Here is a 23,457-nt window from a genome sequence, read left to right on the forward strand (position 1 = left end):
CCCAGTCAGCCTTGGTTAATTCTCAACTTCAATTCTTCAGAAACTGTGGTATTCCATTACTCAAAATCTTCTATTATCACCCATACATCATCTTCTTTAAAAATAATGAGCTGGGTTTTTTAGGGCAAAGCTTTGGATCATTAAGAAACTTTTGCAATTCCCAAAGGCAATTCATCCCATTCTCCCCCTCCTGATCGTTTCTGGGTACGCTCATTGTCTGCTTGCAGTAACTGTCCTAAGTACATATACTGATGGACAAGCTCTATAGGTTGTCCATGTAGCTGCATGTCATAGTTTCTCCTATAGCACTTATATTCACCTTAGTATAATATAAATATCTCATCTCTCTGCTGGATTGCAAATTCTTTGAAGGCATCTATCAAGTCTTGTTCATTTTTGCAACCTCACAGTACCTTCCACAAGGACTTGAACATAGGAGGTCAGTAGATGTTTATCAAATGGATGAATATTCACAATGGCTAAATTGTGTATTATAAATGACAAGAGTTATAGGAGTTCAAAGAAGAGGCTGGTCAATATGAGATAGAATATTCAGGGAGAGACTCATGGAGAGGTGTTAATTTACCTAGGCCTTGAAAGAGCATTCTAGTCTTATTTCCCACTCATCCTTCATGTGGACCCCGTGCCATGTCCAAAACCAACTAGTCAGCTCACTGAACACATCCCTGATATTTATGCCTCTGACTCTCTGTCTGGGGAGTCATCCCTCAAATGTCTGCTTGTTGAAATTCTACCTGTCCTTCAAAGCTCAGGTCAACTACCACATCCTTCAAAAAGCTTCCCTGATCATAGGCTCAGTGTATTTACATTTCAAAGGGACCTTAGATTTCATTTAGTTCAAGCCCCTCATTTTACAGATTTAGGAAACTGAAGGAGGCTCCAAGAGATGAGATGATATTCCAAAGGTCACCCAAAGTAATATGGCAGAGCTGAGATTCCAGTTCAAACATAAATTCAATGCTTTGTTCACTCCAGCTTCAAGTGATCTCACTGAACTGTCCTCTGAATTCCCACTGGACTTTGTGATGCACATAGCCCTTTTTATGTGCAACACTTTGTTAATTATTTGAATAGTAGGTCAATGAATAAGCATGTATTAAGCACCTACTATGTGCTAGGCACTGTGCTAAACACTGGATATACAAAGAAAAAGGCAATTCCTTACACCATCACCCATACATCATTTTCTTTTAAAAGAATGAGCAGGTTTTTAGGGCAAAGCTTTGAATCATTAAGAAACTTTTGCAATTCCCAAAGGCAATTCATCCCATTCTCCTCCTCCTGGTCATTTCTGGGTACAGCTCATTGTCTATTGGCAGTAACTGTCCAAAGTACGTATGCTGATGGGCAAGGTCTGTAGGTTGCCACAGGGGACAAATATGCTGGGGTCTTTATTATCTTCTCTTGATGTGAAATGGTCCCAATGCCATCTGCCAGCTGTCATTGGTTTTCTCCCCCTCCTGCTATGGTACACGCCTATCTTCTTTTTCAGTTATACATTTCATAGAAACATAAATTTAAAGGTAGAAGGGATTTCAGCAGGCAAATAGAATTGACTCTATCTGGTCATTGTATAGATAAGAAAAATAGAGCTTCTTCGAGGAGCTCATAATCTGATGGGGAAAAATATGCTTACCTCTCCATACTAGGATTGAGGGAAGAAATGGTATGTTAGTGACCTTTTTAATTCACCACAGTGCACAGAACAGGACCTAGTAGGTGCTGAATGAGTATTTATTGAGAAACTGCCAACATGTTTTCCTTTAATATAAGGCTGACCATGTTGCCCCCTCTACTCAGTACACTTCAGCGGTCTCAATTTCTTCTAGGATCAAATATAAACTCTGTTTGGCATTTGAAACTCTTTACAACATGGCCCCGTCCTATCTTTTGAGTCTTCTCAGACATGACTACACTCTACATCTAGGTGGTGCAGTGGATGGAGCACTGGAGTCAGGAAGACCTGAGCTCAAATCAGCGTCAGACACTTACTAGCCATGTGGCCTTGGACATGTCATTTAACCACTGTTTGTCTCAGTTTTCTCATCTGTAAAATGAGTTAGAAGGGGAAATGGCAAACCATTCTAGTATCTTTGCCAAGAAAATCTCAAATGGGGTCAAGAGGAGTTGGACACTACTGAAAATGACTAAATAACAAAAAGGCATTTATACTTATCATGCCAAATGAAATTACCCAGTTCCTGCCTCTCAGGAATTTATACTCTAAGCAAACTAGATGTCTGAACAGAGTAAATAGCTATATACATTCCAGAGATCACTTAAAACTTGTTTGGCATTTAAAATTCTTTACAGCGTGGTCCCATCCTATATTTTGAGTCTTCTCAGCCATACCAGCTTACTTAATGTTCTTCACACTTAATGTCCCATTTCTCATCTCCACGTCTTTATGCTAGCTGTCCCATATGCTAGAGCACTCTTCCTCCCTACCTCCATTTCTTAGAATCGCTGGATTTTTCTCATTTCAAAGGTTACCATCTGAAAAAGGACTTTCACAACACCTTCAGTGTTACATTCCTATATAAAGTTACTTGATTACTCTTTATATGTCTTCTGTATATCTATTTACATACATATTATGTCCCCCATTAGAACGTAAGCTCCTTGAGGGGAAGGATTGTTTTTGCTTTTTCTTTATATCTTTAGCATTTGGCACATTGTCTGGCACATAGTGAATACTTAATAAATGTTTACTGATTAACTGATAAATGATTGAACGAATTCTAGGCAGAGCAAACAGCATAAGCAAAGACAGAGTACGGTGTGTTTGTAAGACAGACCACTCTGACTGGTGTCCTATATTTAGGACATTATAGAAAGTAAATAGAATTGCATGTGAAAACCACTTCCAAAACTTCTTAATTAGCAGCCAGGAGGTTGATTAGGTGCTAGGAGATTCCTGCTTATTATCTACATTTCCCCAGCCCATACATAATGAATTGCAGAGCCATAAAGCCCAAGAACCAGACCAAAAAAAAAAAGCCAGAGTTGCCCATTATCATTTACATCAGACTATAGCTCTGCTCTGCCAAATTTGGTCCTATTGCACTAGGTCTAGGGCTCAGAAGTAGAACAGATTCAACTACAGAAGGGACAAATCCTGCCAGAGGAACTTGGAGTGGGAGAAAGGAATTTCCCTGAATGCTTTAGATTCACTTACTGCTCCCTCCCACACCAAACAACAACAGCAACAAAAAAATTGTATGGTTATTCATTTTTATTTTATACATACACACACACATATGTACATATACGTATGTATAAAATATTTAACAACTTCCTGTACATGCAGGAGACTATTTTTAAATTCTGTAATTTGATGTACAATGTGCTGGCAAGAGTTAACTTTTCCAAAAGGCCAATTGATTGACTTAGGATCTACAGAGATGGTTTCCATTGTGATATACTCTTTCCCTCCCTTACCTCCCCCTCCCTTTCTGCCATGTTTGCTAGTCCAAGGAGCTTTTACTTTTTCACTGTACTATTCTTTTCTAAACCTACATGTGTTTCTCTCTCTTTCTCTCTCTCTCTCTTTCTCTCTCTCTCTCTCTCTCTCCTATCCAATTCCACATTCCAATAGAATGTGAGCTGACTGAGGGCAGAAATTACTTCTTTTTTATTTGGCATAAGTAGGCGTTTAATAAATCCTTAGTTGGTTGAATATTTATCTAAGCCTTTACCAAAACTTCTTTCTGCCTCTCCATTTCTAGAGGATCATTTTTACTGTGTGGAAACTTTTCTGAATTTTGGTCCTTAAATAGTCCCTTAGTTACTCCCTCTTTTCCATTCTCTGTTCTTTTTCCTTCTATTCTTGCTATAAGACACATGGCTGGTCCTAGGCAAAAGGATGAAATGGGTGAGTACCACTTCCTTCTTTCAGCGGCTCCACTACCCCAGGGCTCCGATACTGCTTCTCAGTCAAATCAAGATTCCTTACCCAGGACTACCCTCACCTACCCCAGAGTAGTCCATCCTCTGGACCATCCTAGACCCCCCTAAGAATATATCTGTTTTCCATCTAAATACCTCAAAGATGTTCATGCCCTCTGCTGGCTGCTAGACAGCTAACCTGATAAAGAACTCGATACAAATATATTAATGACAGTCACTGTGTCACCTTTTTCAGTAACAAAAGTTATAAAGCACTTTGGGGTACCTTTTGAATTATACTAAGGTCTATAGATGGTTGCAGTGGTCTGGAAGGTCTATTGTAGGACTTAATTTTGATATAAGTTCTCTGCCTCATGACAGAATTATTCCAGTGCCTTGCCCTACCGTGTATCCCTAGAAATATTTTGTTTCATTTTGTTTTTCTGTATTTGCAGAACTCAGAGCTTTCAGCTTTTAATCATGATTTGATATAGCCTAATTCCCAATTTGTGCTTAATAAGCAAGGCAAATGCATGCCTTTATCTATAATTTGTTGTTCTTGGTCAACTCTTAACGGTTGTGTTTGGTCACATCACAGGGCTCAATTGATCTATAAACTATTGATGGAAGATGTATGTTGATTCTTGTTGCTTATTATATTAAAAACAATGCCTTTGGTGAGTCTAGCCTGTGCCGCAGTCCCAACTTGGGCCTGGAAATCTCCTGGTTTTTTGAATGTTCAGATGACCTCTCTACCCAGAGCTCAGGAATCCTCAGACCTGAGGGTAGTTATTTGCCTGATTTTACATACAATTCCAGTGCCAAGCGCATTGTCTGACATAAAGTAGGCACTTAAGGTTTATTGATTGATTAACTGACACATCCTTTGTTTAATAAACTGCTGAATTGGATGTGGTACTAGTGAATATGCCTGCAATCTTCCTTGGCTCAATTCTGACCCCAGAGAAGTTTCTGTTGATTGATGGACTGGACAACTAATTTACTGATGCTGACTGTGACTGACTATCATTATTATCTATAGTAATACTGATAGCCTAGATGAATATTAGGGGCATCTAAGTGGTGCAGTGGAGAGATCAATGGGCCTGGAGTCAAGAAGTCCTGAGTTCAAATCAGCATCAGATACTTACTAGCCATGTGACCTTGGGCATATCATTTAAGCACTGCTTGTCTCAGTTTCCTCATCTGTAAAATGAGCTAGATGAGCAAAAGGCAAACTATTCTAGTATCTTTGCCAAAAAAATTCCAAATGGGGTCAAGAGGAGTCAGACGCTACTGAAAATGACTAAATGGCTAAATGCTAAATGAAATTACTCAGTTCCTGCCTCTCAGGAATTTATACTCTAAGCAACCTAGATGTCTGAACAGAGTAAATAGCTATATAAATTCCAGGGATTACTTAAAGCTTGTGTCTCATGAAGCAGATTTCTTAAAATACCAGGTTTGCTATAATACTGCCCTTGGAAGTGTGGTTATGAGACAGATGAATGGCTGGTGAGAATGACCCTATTTAGAGAGGAAAAGATTCCCTAAAAACAAGTCAAGGTTGGGATCCTAGACTTTGCCTACAAAAAAATCACTCTTCCCTTTGTGGCCACCATAGCTGTTCTATACCCTCATGCCTAGCACAAAAAGATGCTGGAAGAACAGAGTTAACCAAAGGTACTTATGAGAAATAAATTAGATCAGATAATAGATGCAGTCTTTAACAGCATAAAACATCATGACTAGAAATAGGTGACAGTCAGATCCATGCAGGGGTATGTTGTTTTTGTCTGTTTTTCTCTCATTGCTTTGAGCCTGTGATATACGTGTGCATGTATATACAGCCCTATACATATACGTGTAGTCATATAACCAAGTATCTCTCCACTTGTCCATTTAAAAGTGGATTTTGATGGTCTCCTTTGGAGGAATTGATTTGAGCATGGAACTAAAGATGTTGCTGTCCCCATATTTGCCCTTCTCCTTGATGTGTCGGGGAAGACCCCAGCAACTTCCCTCTTCTCCTCTTTCTCTAAAAAGATTCTCCAAAACACTCACTGTAGGAGTAGGAAACCCCACCTTCCACACTTTAACTCACTTTGGCTTCCCCTCTTTGCAAGCTAGGAAGAAATAGAAGTTCTAGGATCTTTAGTAAATTGTGTCTCCTTGCGAGACACCAGCCAATGCCTTAACTGAGGCTGTATCAGCTTCATGAAGAAATCTTGTGCTAAGAAGGCCCCAGAAATAAGGTTGTTGTTTGTCCTTCATACTTAAAGGAGACCAATGACGTCATGACGTTGGGGTCAAGGTGCAGTGTGTTCAACTGTGGCTCACCAGTCTAACACCAGCTTGGAAGGCTCTGTCCCAGGTTGGGCACAAATAGTCCATTTGGAGATTGGGGTGAATATTGGGATGGAGATGTCTCTAGATTTATACATCACATTTTCTTTGTGCTACTGCAATTCTGCTTTGCTCATAGAGCACAGAGCCTTCCTAGATGGGCGCATACCATGGTGGACAGTCTTGTGCCACTGTCCCCTATGTCTCACAATTGATTCTAAAGGTCTTCAGGGTATTTAACCACTAGCTATCCCTGTTCCAGTCTATGTCACTGTCTGGGCTGGCCAAACTGTCAATTAATCTCAAGACAGACCAGGACCTGTTTTAGTTGTGATATCTTTACTGGCTGGACTAAGACTGTTGGATGATTCAATATCCTTGGCAAGCGGGTAGAGAACTCTCCATAAGTCTTTCTTCTTCCCTCTCCCTTCCACTTATTTGAAACCAGGTAAGACTGAGAAGGTTGAAGAATTAAAATGTCTACTATTGCCCCAAAGACTTCAGGGGACAATATTGAACCCTCATAGTATTATTTAGTATCTTCCTTAGAATTAATATATAACTGGATGAAGTGGGAAAGAAAGAATAAAGCCTTTTAGCTAGGGCTCAGGCATCACAAGATGGAGCAGAGTTCCTGAATGGCCAAGAGTGGTTTCAACAAGAGACAGTATATATTTCAGTGGAAAGATCACAAGTTCTGAAATTCAGAGGCCCAGATCTCAGTACTGTCTCTGATGTTACTGCTTATTTGGCCTTGACCAAATCACTTAATTTCTCTGAACCTCAGTTTCTTTATCTGTAAAATGATGGCCTCCAAGGCTCCAGCCAACTCTCAATCTATGATCCTTATTCTAAAGTGTTGCATTCATAAAAGAAAGCATTAAAGCACTTAATATTGAGCATAAAGAGGCAATCCGATTATATATTAAGCAATTCATTCTATTGAACTCAATAATTTAATTCAACTCAGATCTTTCCTAGATGCCTACTGTGTGCAGAGCACTGTGCTGAGTGACAGAATAATCGCAGACTGAGCTGTTGAGTTGAAAGGGGCTTTAATGACCAGTCCAAGCAGTATCCAGTGAGGAAGCTCCCTAAAGCATACCCAACAAGTGGTCGTCCAGCTTTGGCTTGAATATTTCCTGAGGAATATCATTGAACTTTTGAACAGCTATCATAGTCAGAAAATTGTACTCCAATATCAACTCTAAATTTGCTTCTTTTCAGTTTCTACCCATTCCTCTTGGTTTCTCCCTCTGGGATAAACAAAAAAGAACTTGACAAGAACTCTTCCACCTGACAGTTCTGGGAATACTTGAAGAAAGCTAATAAGTACATCTAAGAGTCTTCTTTTCTCCAGGCTAACCACTTTCAATTACTCAACAAACATTTGTTAAACATTGAGCTACTTTGAGTCACCATGGATGATCCTGGCTGCTTCTAAGCTTCCTTTTTAAATAATGGTACCTAGAACTGAATGCAATATTCTATATATGAAATGACTAGATCAGAATACTGTGGACCCATCACCAGCTTATAATGGAATTGCAAGATTGCATTTGTGGGGTTTTTTTTTGGTTATGTTGCTATATCAAACTGTTGGCTAGTATCAAACTTGCATCCCACTAAAACCTGAAGATCTTTTTCAAATAATCTGACATCTAATGATAACTCCTCTTCCCTGTCTTGTATTTATCAGGTTCAGTTTTTGCACATAAATATAAGATTTGTCATTATAGCATGGTGCTGTAGAAAGGCTAGCGAATTTGGAGTTGAAGACCTGAGTTCAAATTCCAGCTCATATATGTACCAATGATTTATCCCTATTTAATTTCATCTTTTGGGTTCACATCAATGTTCTAACCTGTTGGGATCTTTTTCAAGCCTGACTTTCATCCAACATGTTCTCTTTCTCTCCCAGTATTGAGTCATCTACAAATTTGTTGAACATGGCAGGTTTATGCCTTTATCTGACACAGAGTCAACCAAGCATAGATTTCCTAGATACTATGCTGGAGATATCCTTCTAAATTAATAACTATATATTAGTGACACTTTTTGAGTCCAACTAGCTTCAAATTTATCTAATTGTACTGTTATCTAACCCCCATTTCTCCATCATTTACATAAGAATAATGAGATACTTTACTAAACACTTTGCTGAAACCCAGAGAAACTAAAGCTATAGCAAAATTTAAGCATTAAGTAAGCCTTTCAAGAAAGGAAATGAAATGAGTCTGGCATGCCCTCTTCTTGATGAATTCATCCTGGCTCCTTATGATTTCTAGATGTTCATTAATCATATATTTAATAATTCATCCTAAAATTTTTATAAGAATTGAAGTCAAGATCACATCATTAGCCAGTAGTTTGCAAAATCTGTTTTATTTTTTGAAAACATGAAAAATATTTTAAAACAATATCTGACCCTCTCCAATCCTTCAGTACCACTCCATTCTCTGTGTTCTTTCAAGTATCCCCTCCTGTGGCTCAGAAATAATTTTTTCCAGTTCTTTCAGAACCCAAGCATGGGTCAGAAGAATTGAATTGACTAAGGGCAGGTAGGTACTATCTTGCTATGCCCTTATCTTTATACTGTATAAGCTGTATTTGCCATTTTTGTTCTGTCCTTGCCAGCATGAATGCCATTGTTCTCATCAGAGAAAACAGAGGCAAAATTACAATCGAACACCTTTGCCTTTTCTATCCATAAAATCAGATATGTGGACCTGGAAGGTTCCTTAGAGATCATCTAGTTCAATTCTTTCATTTCATAGATGAGAAAATTGAAGCCCAGATGGGTTCACTGACTTGTTCCCTATTGCACAGTAACAAATAATGGAGCTAGGCTCAAACCCAGATCCCCTGACTTCAAAGTCAGCGTTCTTCCTACTGTACCACACTGCTGGTCATCATTCTAACCATTCTAAGCTGTAGTCTCTGTCCCTTCCGGATCCACCCCTGTTCTCTAATTTAGCTTTAAAAAAAACTTCTCCCACCCCCAAGCTTTTTTGCCAACCTAAGCTTACTTCACCAAACTAAGCACATTCTGATCTTTAGGACTGTGACAAAATTCTCACAGGACTGGGACACATTTTTGTCTTCCCTCTCCTTACCACTCAGGCCTGCCCCATTATTTGCCCTTATGTCCATTTTCCGAATACATATTCCAAAAATACAAATTGGTTATACATTCTCTATGTAGCCATATCAGTCTCTTTAGATATCTCCCATTTTCCTCCTCATCAGCATCATTTTCCTTTGTGTCTTCAGAATTTTATTCTTGGGAGATATATTGTTTTCAGCCTATCAAGAGAGAGCATGGTGTGGCAGATAAAGAGTTGGCCTTGTAGAGAATAAGAGCTGTTTTCAAAACTTATTTTTGAAAGAAACCAGCTCTGTGATTCTGGGAAGAGCAGAAGAACTGCTGGTCCATATCAGTGGAGAGTTTCCATGCCGGGGATTCTTGCCGCAAATGAACTCATAGTTGCAGACCAAAGAAATTCCTTTTTACCATTGACTGGCTCACCCATTTCTTTCAAGAAGCCATTTTAATCATAGCAATGTAAGGGCAGGTAAGTAGTGCAGTAGATAGAGCCCAGGCCAGGAGTCAGGAAAATGTGAGTTCAAATACAGCATCAGACAGTTACTAGCTGTCACTTAACCCTGTTTGCCTCAGTTTCCTCATCTGTAAAATGAGCTGGAGAAGGAAATGGCAAACCACTCCAGTATCTTTGTCAAGAAAACCCTAAGTGGGATCACAGAGTCAGACATGACTGGAACAACTGCAGGACAACGACAACATCGTATCTTGACAGGATTCTACCTCTTCTGCTTCTGAACCTTTTGAAATCTGCTTTCAAAAAAATCTAGAGTGCATTTTAGAGCAGGTCTGGTTTTCCTTTCCTTTTCTATCATGAACTAGGAGAAAGTCCTCACTTACCCCAGGATTCTCATTATTTCTCAGAAATCAATTCCTTGGTTAGTAAGAATAGAAATTTTTTTACAGAGTAGAATTCCTCCTTTGGGGGTCTCTGCTTCCTTTTGAAGGATGAACTTATCATTAAGTCAAGTCAAGAAATGATTAGCCGAAATACTTTTGGAAGAGAGGGAGGCATAGCGGATGCCTAGATAATTGAGGGCCCAAATTGCTACCCTGTCATGCCTCTGTGACAGGTTTGTAATCTGCTTTCCAAACTCCTCATCTTTTTCTTCTGCCTGTCCAGGTGGCCTATAGGACATAACAATGACAAAACTGCTGCTGTTTCCCTATTCACTGATCTTTGAAAACTAAATGTTCTCACCACACTTTCATAATTTCCTCATGAGTAAATCTTCTTAATATGCAATGTTACATGGACCATTTGTGCCTTTAAAGATTCTATTTCTTTTGAGAAGAGTATGCCCATCCGGATTCATTATCTAATCATAGAGTCATAGATTTCAAATTGAGAGGGACTTTAAGAATCCTTATAACCCACCCCGGTCCAAATCTATAGATGAGGTAATAGTTAAGTGACTTATACAAGGTCCAACCTGTAAGACTTTGAACTTAGGAGCTCTGATTCTAAATCTTTCTAATGTGGGCTTTCTTTTACCCATTCTTAATAATACCTATAAGGTCAAACTTTCCTGCCTGGAATTTACAGTCCAGTAGAGATACAAGATTCAAACAATAAAACCTCAATGGGAAACACACACATACACACACACACATACACACACACACACACACAGGGAACATTGGACAGCACAGACAAATTGCTATGTGAGAACCAAGGAAGGTCAGGGAAGGTTCCATGGGAGAGATAGCATTTAACAGGATAGGAAAGAATTAAGTCAGACAAAAATGAGAAAAATGGGAGAAAAGACATTCCTGGCATCAGAAATAGAGTGAGAGCTTTCAGGACATTGAAAGTGTGCAGGATTCAAAGGTAAATGAAGGGAATTATCTTTGATTTGATAACAGTGGGTAGTTGGGCTTGGTCTCTGTGGGTGTGGTATTCTCCATTAACCACAGAAAAATCGGCTTCCCCTCCAGCCACTTCATTGTCTCTCTAGTTCTTATTTCCAAAGCTTCTAAAGTTATTCTAAATTAGTGGCAAATGGATATTTAATCTTTGGTCCCTTTCAGTCTAGCTAGACAGCTTTACTTTCTTCAGTTTCTAAAGCATGTCCAATACCTTGACACCCAATTTCTTCCCCTACTCTTCATGACTGCAATTCATTCCCAACCCTTCTCTCCATGTTTCAAATTCTACCTACCCTATAATGTTTACTTCAAACCTTGTTTCTTCCATGAAACTTTTCCTGATGTCATAAGCCCTCAGGGATCTTTGCTGCCTTGGAAAGCCTGGTACTTACCGCCAATACTAGATAATTTGGAGAGGTAGGAGTGGAATAGCTGATGGTACTTTGTTCAAGAAAATCCTAAGGCTGTAGGTAACATGGTGCCCTGAGAAGCATTGTGGCTCTAGAGCCAGAGAACTTGGGTTTGAACCCAGCCCCTGACAGCTACTATTAGGTTACCTTGAAAAAATCAATTAACATACCACATTGGTAATGAAGATGGGCTTTTAACACTTATTCAATCAAGTTCCCTTGAAGAGTTTGGCCTTTGTTTCCTTGATTAAATTAGGAGTCCTTGATGACCTCCTCTCCTCAAGGGAAAGCCTAGTTTACATGGGTTTGAGTGACATGTTTGTGACATCAGAGGCTTTTAGACCACATGGGTTTAAGTCAAATTTTTGTGATGCTATTAAGTCACGTTTGTGAGTTGCATGTGTGCCTCTCCTTTGACCCTGAACAAGATATATAAACCCAGAGGTTGGCGTTCTCCCTTGGGGCTCTCACTCGTGGTGGTGTGTTGATGTGGAGACCCTGGGCAGCTGTAGTTAAGAGCCCTCTAGCTTGTAAACCTGGATGTTGGGACTTTGTTAAACCCTGGTAACTATGAATTGAGGTTTGAATCAGACAAGGTCTGTCTGTTGATATTTGTAATTCATTTGTATTTTCTCTGAAGTTCAGGGTGCTGGCTTTTTCCCCTGAACTAAGTGAATGATATTTGTATGTTCGATTAAACTGAGATTGTTAACCCTTTAATGTTGCTTTCCTTAGTAAAGCGGATCAAAAGAACCTGTACTGGCAGCATTCTTGTTGTTAGGCTTGTATTGGTCTTTCACCCCCACAGCAGCTAATAGCTGAGTTGTTGCAACACATCCCTAGGCTTCAGATTCCTTAATTATAAAATGACTAGGTTGGGCTAGATAGCTTCTGAGGTCCCTTCCATCTCTACATCCATGACCCTATGATTCCCTAATATAATCTTAGTTAAATGACTTATCTGAGGTCAAATCAGTAAGACTTTGAATTCAGGAGCTTTGACTCTAAATCTTCCCACTGTGGGCTTCCTTTTACTCATGGTCAATAATACCTATAAGGTCAAACTTTCCTCCCTTGGCCACCCGAAATTCACAGTAGTAATTACAGTCAAGTCAACAAGCACTTGTGTATTAGAACTATGCATCAGGACCTGAACTAAGCACTGAGAATACAAATACAAGCAAAATGAGAAGGGGTGCTTGCCCTTAAGTAGCATACGTTGTAATGGGAGGAAGCCATATTTTTTTAAAAAGATACTAAAGAGATGGCTGGGACAGAAATAAAGGGAGAGAGAGAAAAAAGACAGAGAAAGAAACAGAGAGAGAGAGAGAGAGAGAGAGAGAGAGAGAGAGAGAGAGAGAGAGAGAGAAGGTTCTTTTATGGGGATGTGATGGAGAAAGAATTTCAAATTCAGGAGCAGTGAGAGAAATGGAGTGAACACAACTAGTCTAGGCACTTTCCTTCAAATTGAGGTTTTGGGAGGACCTGACAGATCAGAGGAAGGGGTCACAGTGGTGGAATAATCTTCCAGGCTGAAAAAGGAGGAATAATCTGTGCTGTATCCAAATTCATGTGATAAAGAGCCATGTTATAGCAGATTTCTATGGTATCATTTTTGGCATTTCAGGTAGGGATAAGTCATCTAAGACAGACAATAGCTATTTTCCAAGAGACATCTCTTCCATCTAATGCTGGCCTTCAATAATCACAAAGTCACAGAATTTCAGAGTTGGAAAGGTCCTCAGTGGTCAGATAGTCTCACCCACACTTGAAAAGAATCCCCTCTAGAGCCAACATGACTGACAAGTTTTCATGGATCATCAGTTCAAAAACCTCCAATGAGGAGGAACCCTCCTGAGGCTGCCATTTCACTTTTGGATAACTCTAATTGTTAGGAAATGTCCTCTTGTATCAAGCTGAAACCTGCCTCTGCAACATTCACTTACTGATTTTAACACAGTAGGTTCTTAGCGAATACATATATGATGTTTGAATCATTGCTGTAAGGGGGAAGGAGAAAGGGAAACCGGAAGAAAGTGGAAGGGAACTGATGGTGAGAAGGAAGCTGAGGTGGCCTACAGAGTCAGAGCAGACAGCCAGGCCACAGGGAGCTCTCCCACTTTCCCTGAGGCAAAGTCCAACACTTATTTGCAAGTGCTTATTTGAGGGTGGTCCTGTCAGGGATGCTTCCACCCTCACTCAATTCCCGCAAAAATGTTTTGCTCCAGAAATTCAAATGTGGTTTGTGAGGTCCTAGCTGCACATAAATCACCCAAGGAGCATGGCCTGAGAATAATAACGAAACCAAGAGCCACTTAAACTTCCACTTTTCAAAGTAGTGGCTACTTCCAAAAAAAAATTCCAGTATTTCCACCACATAAAAGTGGGTCCCTGGCCCCCCATAAGTATTTTCATATAAAGCTTTCCCATTTTTGCCTGGATGAGAAAAACATCTTTAATCGAGTTGTACAAATGTGATTTCCTCACTGGTGAATATCACATTTTTGTGGGTTCACAAAAAATCAGCCATTCTTTCCTTTGGCTGGGCATTGCTCGGGAGAACAGAAGGCATTTGCTGATACTTCTCTCCCCAGGCTGCTGCTGATTTTTCTGGTGCTGAAAAAGCTGCCTCTCTGATACACACACACACACACACACACACACACACATGCGGCATATATTTTCACCTGCAGTTAAATTTGGTTTCATTTGGTTTTGACCACTTCTTACTACAAAACCTCTCCCTTCCTGTGTGCTCTGGTAAATTTTCAAACCTGTACCAAAATCACTAGGTCTTGCGGGTCTATTTGAGGGCCCCAGGAGCCAATAATTGCAGCCAGATACGCCCCTCAAATGAGGTAAAAATCATTCATATTCTTGGCAGTTATCCTGACAATATAGTCTGATTCTCTCTGGGGCCCAGGTCCCTCTTTGGTAGCAGTTAGGAGCTCCCATGTTGAAGTTAAAGATCATTGCTTTGTCCCATCTGCTTATCATAAATATATTGTAGGTCACAGGGGCATAGATTTAGACATAGAGGGGAGCTCAAAGATCATCTAGTCCAATATCCTCATTTTACAGATGAGGAAACTGAGTCTCAAGGAAGCCCATGCCCAGACCAGCCATGTTCACTCCTTCATTCCTGTCAGTGGTCTACTCCCGACTCTGCAATTCTTTTTCCATCATGTCCCCATAGTAAATACCAGAGGCAGTATTTGAACCCAAGCCTTCCTGGGCAAGCACAGAACTCACTACAAAATGCTGCCTCTCCTTTACTTACCCCTCACCCTGAGCCTTTTTAACTGTCTTAGATTTACTTGTACTCAACACTTTTACGATTCTAAAACCCATCAGACTCTCAAGTGAGCTTGAGAACTATTTCATTCCTTATTTAGGGCAAATTCTCCTTCGGATGCAACTTTTTATTTGGTCAGATTTGCTAGGCCCTTTACTTTTCCTTTCAGCTTTCTAGCTTTTCAGGATTGCTAATGAGTACCTCTCTTGAGGAGATCATTTAGAGAAGGCTCAGTGATAGGGCTTTAGAGAAATGGGGCAGGTGGCCCAGAGTTTGCCCTCAAGGAACTGAAATTTAGAGGCCACAGAAATGTAACACGTGTACTCCTCCAGCATCAGGAAACCACTCTAGTCACGAATTTTTCCTCCCCTTTAACTGAATTAATTTTAATTACTTCTTGTATTAGTTTCACATCATGAATTACAAAACTGATTAGAAGGCATGTTTTGAAGGTTTGCCCTAGGCATCATCAGGCACTCCTGAATTGTTGAATCACAGATCCACAGAGATTAAGAGCTAGAAAGTACCTTAGAGATCAATTATTCAACCGTCTCATTTTACAGTTGAGAAAACTAAGACAAGAAGGGGCTAAGTGACTTTCCTAAGGGAAATCAGAAGCAGAGCTGGGCCTAGATCCAATCTCTGCCTACTGCAAATGTGAAGGAACAACCTTCTTTCTTACTGTTGTTGGAAAATTCTCTGTTTGTTAATTATTACTGTTAGCATAAAGCAAAGTTCTGCAAATTCTACATGCTAGGTGACCATGGTGTCTAGTGAACTCATCATGCTATATAAGATTTTCCTCATAATCTTACCCAGAGCTGATCAGATAACAGCCAAAGTTAATACCTACTAGCCATAGTAATACTTACTACCCTTCCTGCAGGCCTACCTGTCTCACTAGAAGTTATAGCCATTGGAAGGAGAGGAATCTCTATTGCAACTGGTATAAATTCCTGTGAGTAGTGGAGCTCCCTCAGTTTCCTGTACCTGGTTGAAGATTTACATTAAACCCAGTGCTTTCCATTTCTCTCACCTCTGTAGTCAGTCAACCAGCAGAGAGCGAGGCTTTACCCTGAAAGGGCAGGTGTGATAGTTGCTATCTCTGATATTGTTCAGCTATTTTTCAGTTGTGTCTGAATCTTCATGACCCCATTTTGGGTTTTCTTGGCAGAGATACTGGAGCAGTTTGCCATTTCCTTTCCCAGCTCATTTTATAGGTGAGGAAACTGAGGCAAAGAGGGTTAAGTGACTTGCCCAGGGTCACACAGCTGGTAAATGTCTGAGGCTGGATTTAAACTCAAGTCTTCCTGATGCCTAGCTGTGAAATACACATCTGATAGTTGCATTTATTTAATACAATTAAAATAATTTCTGAGTAGCTTTTAAGAGCGAAATAAAACATATCCCTAGATAAATGCCCAGGGATATTATGTGACAGAGAAGATAAAGTGTTGGACTGACACCAACCCCCTGTCCATGGTCCTAACTACTCAGAGGACCATGAATACCTTTCTTGCTTTTGCGATTACTCAGCATCCACCTCTGGTCCCTCACATCTCTATTAGGAGTAGGGAGTGTGTCCTATTTTGTCTTTTTTGTGTGTTGGTTTTTTTTGGAGGGGGGAAGGCAGGGCAATTGGGGTTAAGTGACTTGCCCAAGGTCACACAGCTAGTACATGTGTCAAGTGTCTGAGGCCTGATTTGAACTCAGGTCCTCCTGACTCCAGGGCCAGTGCTCTACTCACTGCGCCACCTAGCTGCCCCCCCCTCTGTCTTTGTAGTTCCTTCTGCACCAAGCTCTTGGTTAATGTCTGATGAGTGAATAAATAAATTAATATTGCCTCCTTTATCCCTATTATCATTAATTGGCACCCTGGCCCGAAATCTTTTCTCTTTCTATCCAGTTTGTCCCTCACTCTACAACAGGTTCATTATAGATAGGAAACCCCTCTATTGGCCTCTTCCACTGTGCTCTCTTTCAGTCAGAGGCATCACTATCTTTATAGTCACCTAGGTTCACCCCTAAGAGTCTTCTTCAGCTCTTTACACTTTCACCCTCCATGTCCAATCAGCTATAAGTCTTATGAATTCTTCCTTCTTAACATCTCTTGCATCTACCTCCTCTCTATTCCCTCCATGACCACCACAATTCCAATCATCATTACCCCTCAGATGGACTATTGCTAAAGCCTTCTGATTGGTCATCCAGTCTCTTCCTTTTTCCCCAGTCTATGCTGTGAACACCTGCCTAATCGATATAAGTTTGACTATGTTATTCCCTATTCAAGAAGCTTCACTGGCTCCCCATGGCCTTTAAGTAAAAATATAAGCTCTGTTTGGCATTTGAAGCCAAAGTCTTTCCAGGATAATATTTATCTTATTCTACCCCTTCCATTTAACATTCTAACCAAACTGGCTTACTCACAGTTCCCTGACATAACATTCCACTTTCCTCCTAAATGTCTTTGCACTGGCTACCCCGTGCCTGAAAAGCTTCCTTTCATAGCTTAGCTAAAGTACCAGTTCAAGAAGTATTTCTTGATTTGCTCTTTGGTTAATTCCAGATATTGCTTTGTAGTTCTTTTTAAAGTAATTATTTCTCTGTAACATCCCTCCCTCACTCCCACCCCTGCCCACTGCTGTCATCTCCAGTACATTGTAAACTCCTTGTGGAAAGAAAGATACCACTGCTGGATTTTTATCCCTAGTACTTAGCAAAGTGTCTAGCATGCTGACTGAGTGACCCTGAGCAGGTCATCTCTCAGTACCCCAGGGAAATTTCTAAGACTACAAATTGCAAAGCAGACATTGATCTGTATTGGTAGAAGGAATTTCCTCACTGGGAGTTACCAATGAAACTATGGGTCCAGCAAAACACACACACACACACACACACAAGCCAAAACTCAACACACATGTAGATATAGATATACATGTACCTGTGCATTTATACATATGGAGAGAGACAGACAGAAACAGAGAGAGAGACAGAAAGAGACAAGAGAGGCAGATGGATACAGAGACAGAGATTTCTATGAAGTGCACTGGATAAAAACCAAACAATTTGCAAAGTTTTGGTCTGACTTTCTTAATTTTTTTTCAGAAATTAAGAATCTCTAAATTATCAGTTTGTGTGTATTGTGCCTTTCATTTTAACATGAATGGGAAAATTCCTTCTCTTCTCTGGTTGTGTTGAAGTAAAACAAATATTAACCATGGTATTTAGGGCACAACTGAAATGATATTGGATTCTTAGAAACTAAGAAAATCTGTATCCTTCTATGGATTCCTAGATACAATTCATTGTTAGGAGCTGCCATGATTGTCATAATGGCCTTTTGAATTTTAAAAAGTGGGAAGGGGTGTCCCCTTTGGGAGCTTCAGGATTAGATAGCCCTGTTCCACCCGCCAGGGGTCAATCCTCAGTTAGTATTGAGAAATACCTAACTTTGTTCAGTCTCTTCTGTCCCTAGTGTTTCTTTGAAACCTGCATTATAAAGGTAAGCTTTTGTCAAATAAATGAGAGTTTGTGTTTCTATTGAAAGCTCCCTGGCCTAGAAGGGATAACTCTTACCCCTAATCATCAGGCATTTGTGATCCTTGCTCCAGAGCTGATAGAAAATGTTTTGTGTTTCCTCTATTTTTTTTCTAATAATTCCCCACCACCACCACAAGGCCAGCTTCTCCTCCCCTCCCACCCAGGTATTCAAGCTGTCTTAATCCTTCCATTATGCGAGGTGACAGTGATGGATCACAGAGATGGCCCGGAGACTCTGAACAACAGGAGGCTTCTCCACCATCCTAACAATAGCGCGGTTCAAAGCAAAACACATCTGTCTTTCCCATTACTGTTTTTATTTCACAAGGGTCCCAGGGCAGAATGTGTTTATGTGTAAATGTGATTTAAACTTTATCTGTAAAAGCAATAACATAATTGGATTGCTAGTTTTCTATTCTTTTTTAAAATCCCAATGTATACACAGTATGGTAGGTTTCCCAAGATTATTTTCGGTTGTTCTATTCTCTAAAAGCACAGGGCTTAAATGGGGAAGTGAAAACTCCTTCAAGGGAAAATAGTAGGGATTAGAGCTACTGCTATGTGTAGGCAGAGGTGGCAACTGCCTGCATGGCTTCAATGAAGGAAAGCTCCCAAGCCTACCTCTAAAATATCTCCGCTATTTGTCCATTAGAAGCTCTCCTTAAGGTCTATATTGTATAATGTGACTTCTCTGACTCTGTCACACATGGAGAGAATCTTCCTTTGGCAATGAAACACAGGGATTCAGTTCACAGAAGCTCGACATTGGAAGGGACCTTAGATACCATGTGGTCCAACTGGTACCTACCCACGAATCTCCTCTATGACATCGCCAAGGTGTTTTCAAATAATCAAACAGCCTTTATTTGGTAATCTCTAGTGATCTCTTCCTAAGGTAGCCCATTACACACACACACACACACACACACACACACACACACACACACACACACATCTTAAGTCTTCCCTTTTCAGGTTCCATCTTTATTTCCTCCAACTTCTCCTTATATGGAATCATCTTAGTGTGACCTTTGATGTATTGGTCACCTTCTTTTTTGACATTCTCCAGCTTATCAGTATTCTTTCTAAACAATAGCCCCAAGAACTGAATATAGTATGTTCTATAAACCACAGATGTTGTTCAAGCAGGACATATAACAGTAGCACCATCAGCTCATTATTTTTGAATATTAGATTTCTTGTGATGCAGCCTAAAGTCACTTTCAGGTTTTGGGCTGCTTCACCATAGTGTTAACTCATAATTACCTTAAGTCTACTAAGAGCCCCAGATCTTATTAAGATAACCAATGTCTAACCAAGCTTCCCTGATCTTTTACTTGTAATTTTTTCCTGAAACCTGGAAAGACTTATATGAAGTGATCCAAAATGAAATGAGCAGAACCAGGAGAACATTGCACATAATAACAGCAAGGTTGCATGATGATCAGCTGTGAATGATTTAGCTATTCTCAGCAATACAATGATTACAGACACTTCCTGAAGGATTCATGATGAAAAATGCTGTTCACCTCCAGAGAAAGAACTGATGGAGTCTGAATGCAGATTAAAGCATATTTTTTCTTTACTTTATTTTTCTTGGTTTTTTTTTGGTCCATTTTCTTTTACAACATGACTAATATGGAAACATGTTATGCATGACTGCACATGTATAGCTTGTATCAAATCACTTGCCTTTTCAATGAGGGGTAGGGAAGAGAAGGCAGGGGAGAACTTGAAACTGACATTTTTTTTCAGTGTTAAAGATTGGTTTCGCATGTAATTGGGGGAAATAAAATATCAAATCTTTAAAAATTTCTTTTTCTGAACCCAAGCGTAAACTTTTACCATCCCTACTAAATTTGATTGGATCCAATGAGATAATATTTTAGGGGAAAAAGCACTTAGCACAGTGCCTGGAACATAGTAGTCACTATATAAATGCTTATCCCCTTTCCCTTTCTCATCTTGTTAGATTCAGCACAACATTCTAGCCTGTAAGTTTCTTGGGGGCAGGGATGGCATCTTATGTATCTACCACGCCTATGGTCTAGCATAAGAGTTTGTCCATTTTGTATTTGGAGTTTGTGTTGAGATAGGGGGTAGGGATGGGAGCCTAGACTTGTACTTTCCTTGATATGGGGAGTTCTTTATAAGAAAACTATACCAATAAAGATGAATAACTGCTTAGACAGCCACCTGGGGACCTGCCCTCAAGAAGCTTACCTGTTACTTACTTAATGTTTTTTGGATGAAATAACAAATGAATGAATTACTTTTAGGGCTTTGATTCTAGAAATGAGATGCAGAAGATTAGTGCTAGAGTCAGGGGACTTAGCCAGGGTCACATAGCCATTGTGAGTCAGAAGGAAGACTTGAACCTAGGTTTTGTCTTAATCTTCTACAGCAATGGTTCTTAACTTGGCATCCCTGAATTTTTAAAAATATTTTGATAACCACATTGAAATATAATTGTTTTCCTTTGTAATACTATATACACTTTAAAACATGATTTGAGAAAGGGTCCATAGGTTCACCAGCCTGACAAAGGGGTCCATGACACAAAAAAAGATAAAAATCCCTGCTCTATATTTTGCAATTATTTACATTGCTCATAGTAAGAAGATATTGTTGAGTGAATGCTGAAGAGTCTTAATAAAATTGAGGTGTGTTCTTTTTTTGAAAATGTATTTTATTTAGTATTTTATTCCCCCCCAGTTACACGCAAAACAATTTTAAACACTTGTTTTTTAAAACTTTGAGTTCCAAATTCTCTCCCTTCCTCCACCCGCCCATTGAGAAGTTAAGCAATTTGATATAGATTATACATGTATAATCATGCAAGATATTGTCATAATAGTCATGTTGTGAAAGAAAATATAGATAAAAACCTCAAAAAAATTAAGAAGGTTAAAAAAGTGTGCTTCAATTTGTATTCAGACAATATCAGTTCTTTCTCTGGGGATGGATAGCATTTTTCATCATAAGTCCTTCAAAGTTGTCTTGGATCATTGTCTTGATGAGAATAGCTAATTCATTCACAGCTGATCATCTTACAAAATTGCTGTTACTTTGTGCACAGTGCATTTCACTTTGAATCAGCCCATGCAAGTCTTTTCAGGTTTTTCTGAGAGCATCCTGCTCATCGTTTCTTATAGTACAATAGTATTCCATCATAATCACATACCACAACTTCTTCAGCCATTCCCTAATTGATGGGCATCCCCTCACTTTCTAATTCTTTGCCCCCAGAAAAGAGCTGCTATAAATACTTTTGTACATATAGGTCCTTTTCTTTTTTGGTTTTTTAAATCTCTTTTGGGATACAGATCTAGTAATGGTATTGCTAGGTCAAAGGGTATGCATGGTTTTATGGCCCTTTGGACATAGTTCCAAACTGTACTAGACAGACTGGACAAGAAGAAAGTAGGAACACAGAATGTGACTCACAAGAGTGTCAGCACTTTACAACAACTGTGACCCGGGCCAGCCCACCTGCGGCCTTTGTGGAGTTCAATCCCAGCCACCAGCCTAAGGACCATGAAACAGAAGACAAAGACAGGGGAAACTGGAGAGTGAAATGAGTGGGAAGGTGGAGTTGGTGCTGTCACAGAAGGCAACGAAGCCAAAGTCTCCAGAACCAAAAGCAGTTCTGTTGTTTCCATACCTGAACCAAGTACCAGAAACCAACCAATCAACTTTGCCAAATCTTGATTCACAAGTGGAATCTAATAGCAGTGAGAAGTCACCTGCAAGTACACCTCGTTTCAACTTGTGGGCATGGGATCCAGAGGAGGAGTGCCGCAGGCAGGAGAAATAGCAGCTTGAACAGGAGCATTTGCTTCAGGAGAGATACCAGAAGGAACAGGACAAATTGAAAGAAGAATGGGAGACAGCACAAAAGGAAGTGGAAGAAGAAGAGTGTAGATATTATGAGGAGGAACGCAAAATCATTGAAGACACCATGGCTCCCTTCACAATTTCTTCAAGTTCAGCTGACCAGATTTCTACCTCCTCCTCTTTCACGGAAGGAAATGGGCCAGTGAATAAGATGGATTTGGAAGATTCTAACAAGGAAGAAAAAAGACAAAGACCACTCTGGGAGGAAGACAATGACTCCCTGCCAAAGAATAAGAAGAGTGATGCTTTAGAGGAAGCAAGGAGCCATGTACCGCCGGTGACCCCAGCACATCCAGAGACCTCTGTACCAAAAAGGAATTCATCAGGACTATCAGTTGTCAACAGCTGAGCCTGGTACACCAGACTGAAGGCTGAACTTAGAGTTATCTCAGGACACATCACGGAATCAGCCATGGTCACCTACACGGTCACATGTGTTAGAAGATGTGAAACCGAAAACCCTCCTGGTGGATCAAAGCATCAACCATCAGGTTGCCTCTCCCAGTGAGAGAAGGAAGACAAGCCCTCGTGAGAATTTCAGAGCTGGGCAGTTATCCCCATGCTCTCCCACTCCTCCTAGCCAATCTCCCAGCAGGTCTATAAGCAGAAAGAAGTTATGCTCTGCTTGCGGACTTCCTCTGGGGAAAGGAGCCACCACGATCATTGAAACACTTAGCCTTTATTTTCACATCCAGTGCTTCATGTGTGGAATCTGCAAAGGACGGCTTGGAGATTCAGTGAGTGGAACAGATGTCAGGATTCGCAACGGTTTGCTAAACTGCAACAAGTGCTACATCCAGTCCAGAAGTGCTGGTCAGCCCACAACATTGTGACACAGTTTTTGCATCACCTCCCACAACTCCCTTTGGGGATGTCCTGGACAATTGCTTACAAATGCCCATATTTGTGGGGCTTTGTGGCACTCATTTAATTTTTAAAAAGCTATGCTAAGAGGCTGTGTCTGTTCCTTTATAGCGCAATGTATGTTTGTGTTTTCCTTTTTTTTTTTTCTTTTTGCATTTGCACAGTTTCTCTTAAGAGAATATTGAGTTGTGTTGATCCCAAATCCTTCAGAAAGTTGTATGGGT

General features: G+C 40.1%; 1 pseudogene; it reads left to right on the top strand.

Annotated features, from left to right (window-relative positions):
• The window catches only part of LOC118854701, a 92,376-nt pseudogene extending 69,174 nt beyond the window's left edge, over positions 1-23,202 (top strand).
• The last annotated feature ends 255 nt before the right edge of the window (positions 23,203-23,457 follow it).

The sequence above is a fragment of the Trichosurus vulpecula genome, chromosome 6 (genome assembly GCF_011100635.1).
Source record: "Trichosurus vulpecula isolate mTriVul1 chromosome 6, mTriVul1.pri, whole genome shotgun sequence".
Classification (NCBI taxonomy): Eukaryota; Metazoa; Chordata; class Mammalia; order Diprotodontia; family Phalangeridae; genus Trichosurus; species Trichosurus vulpecula.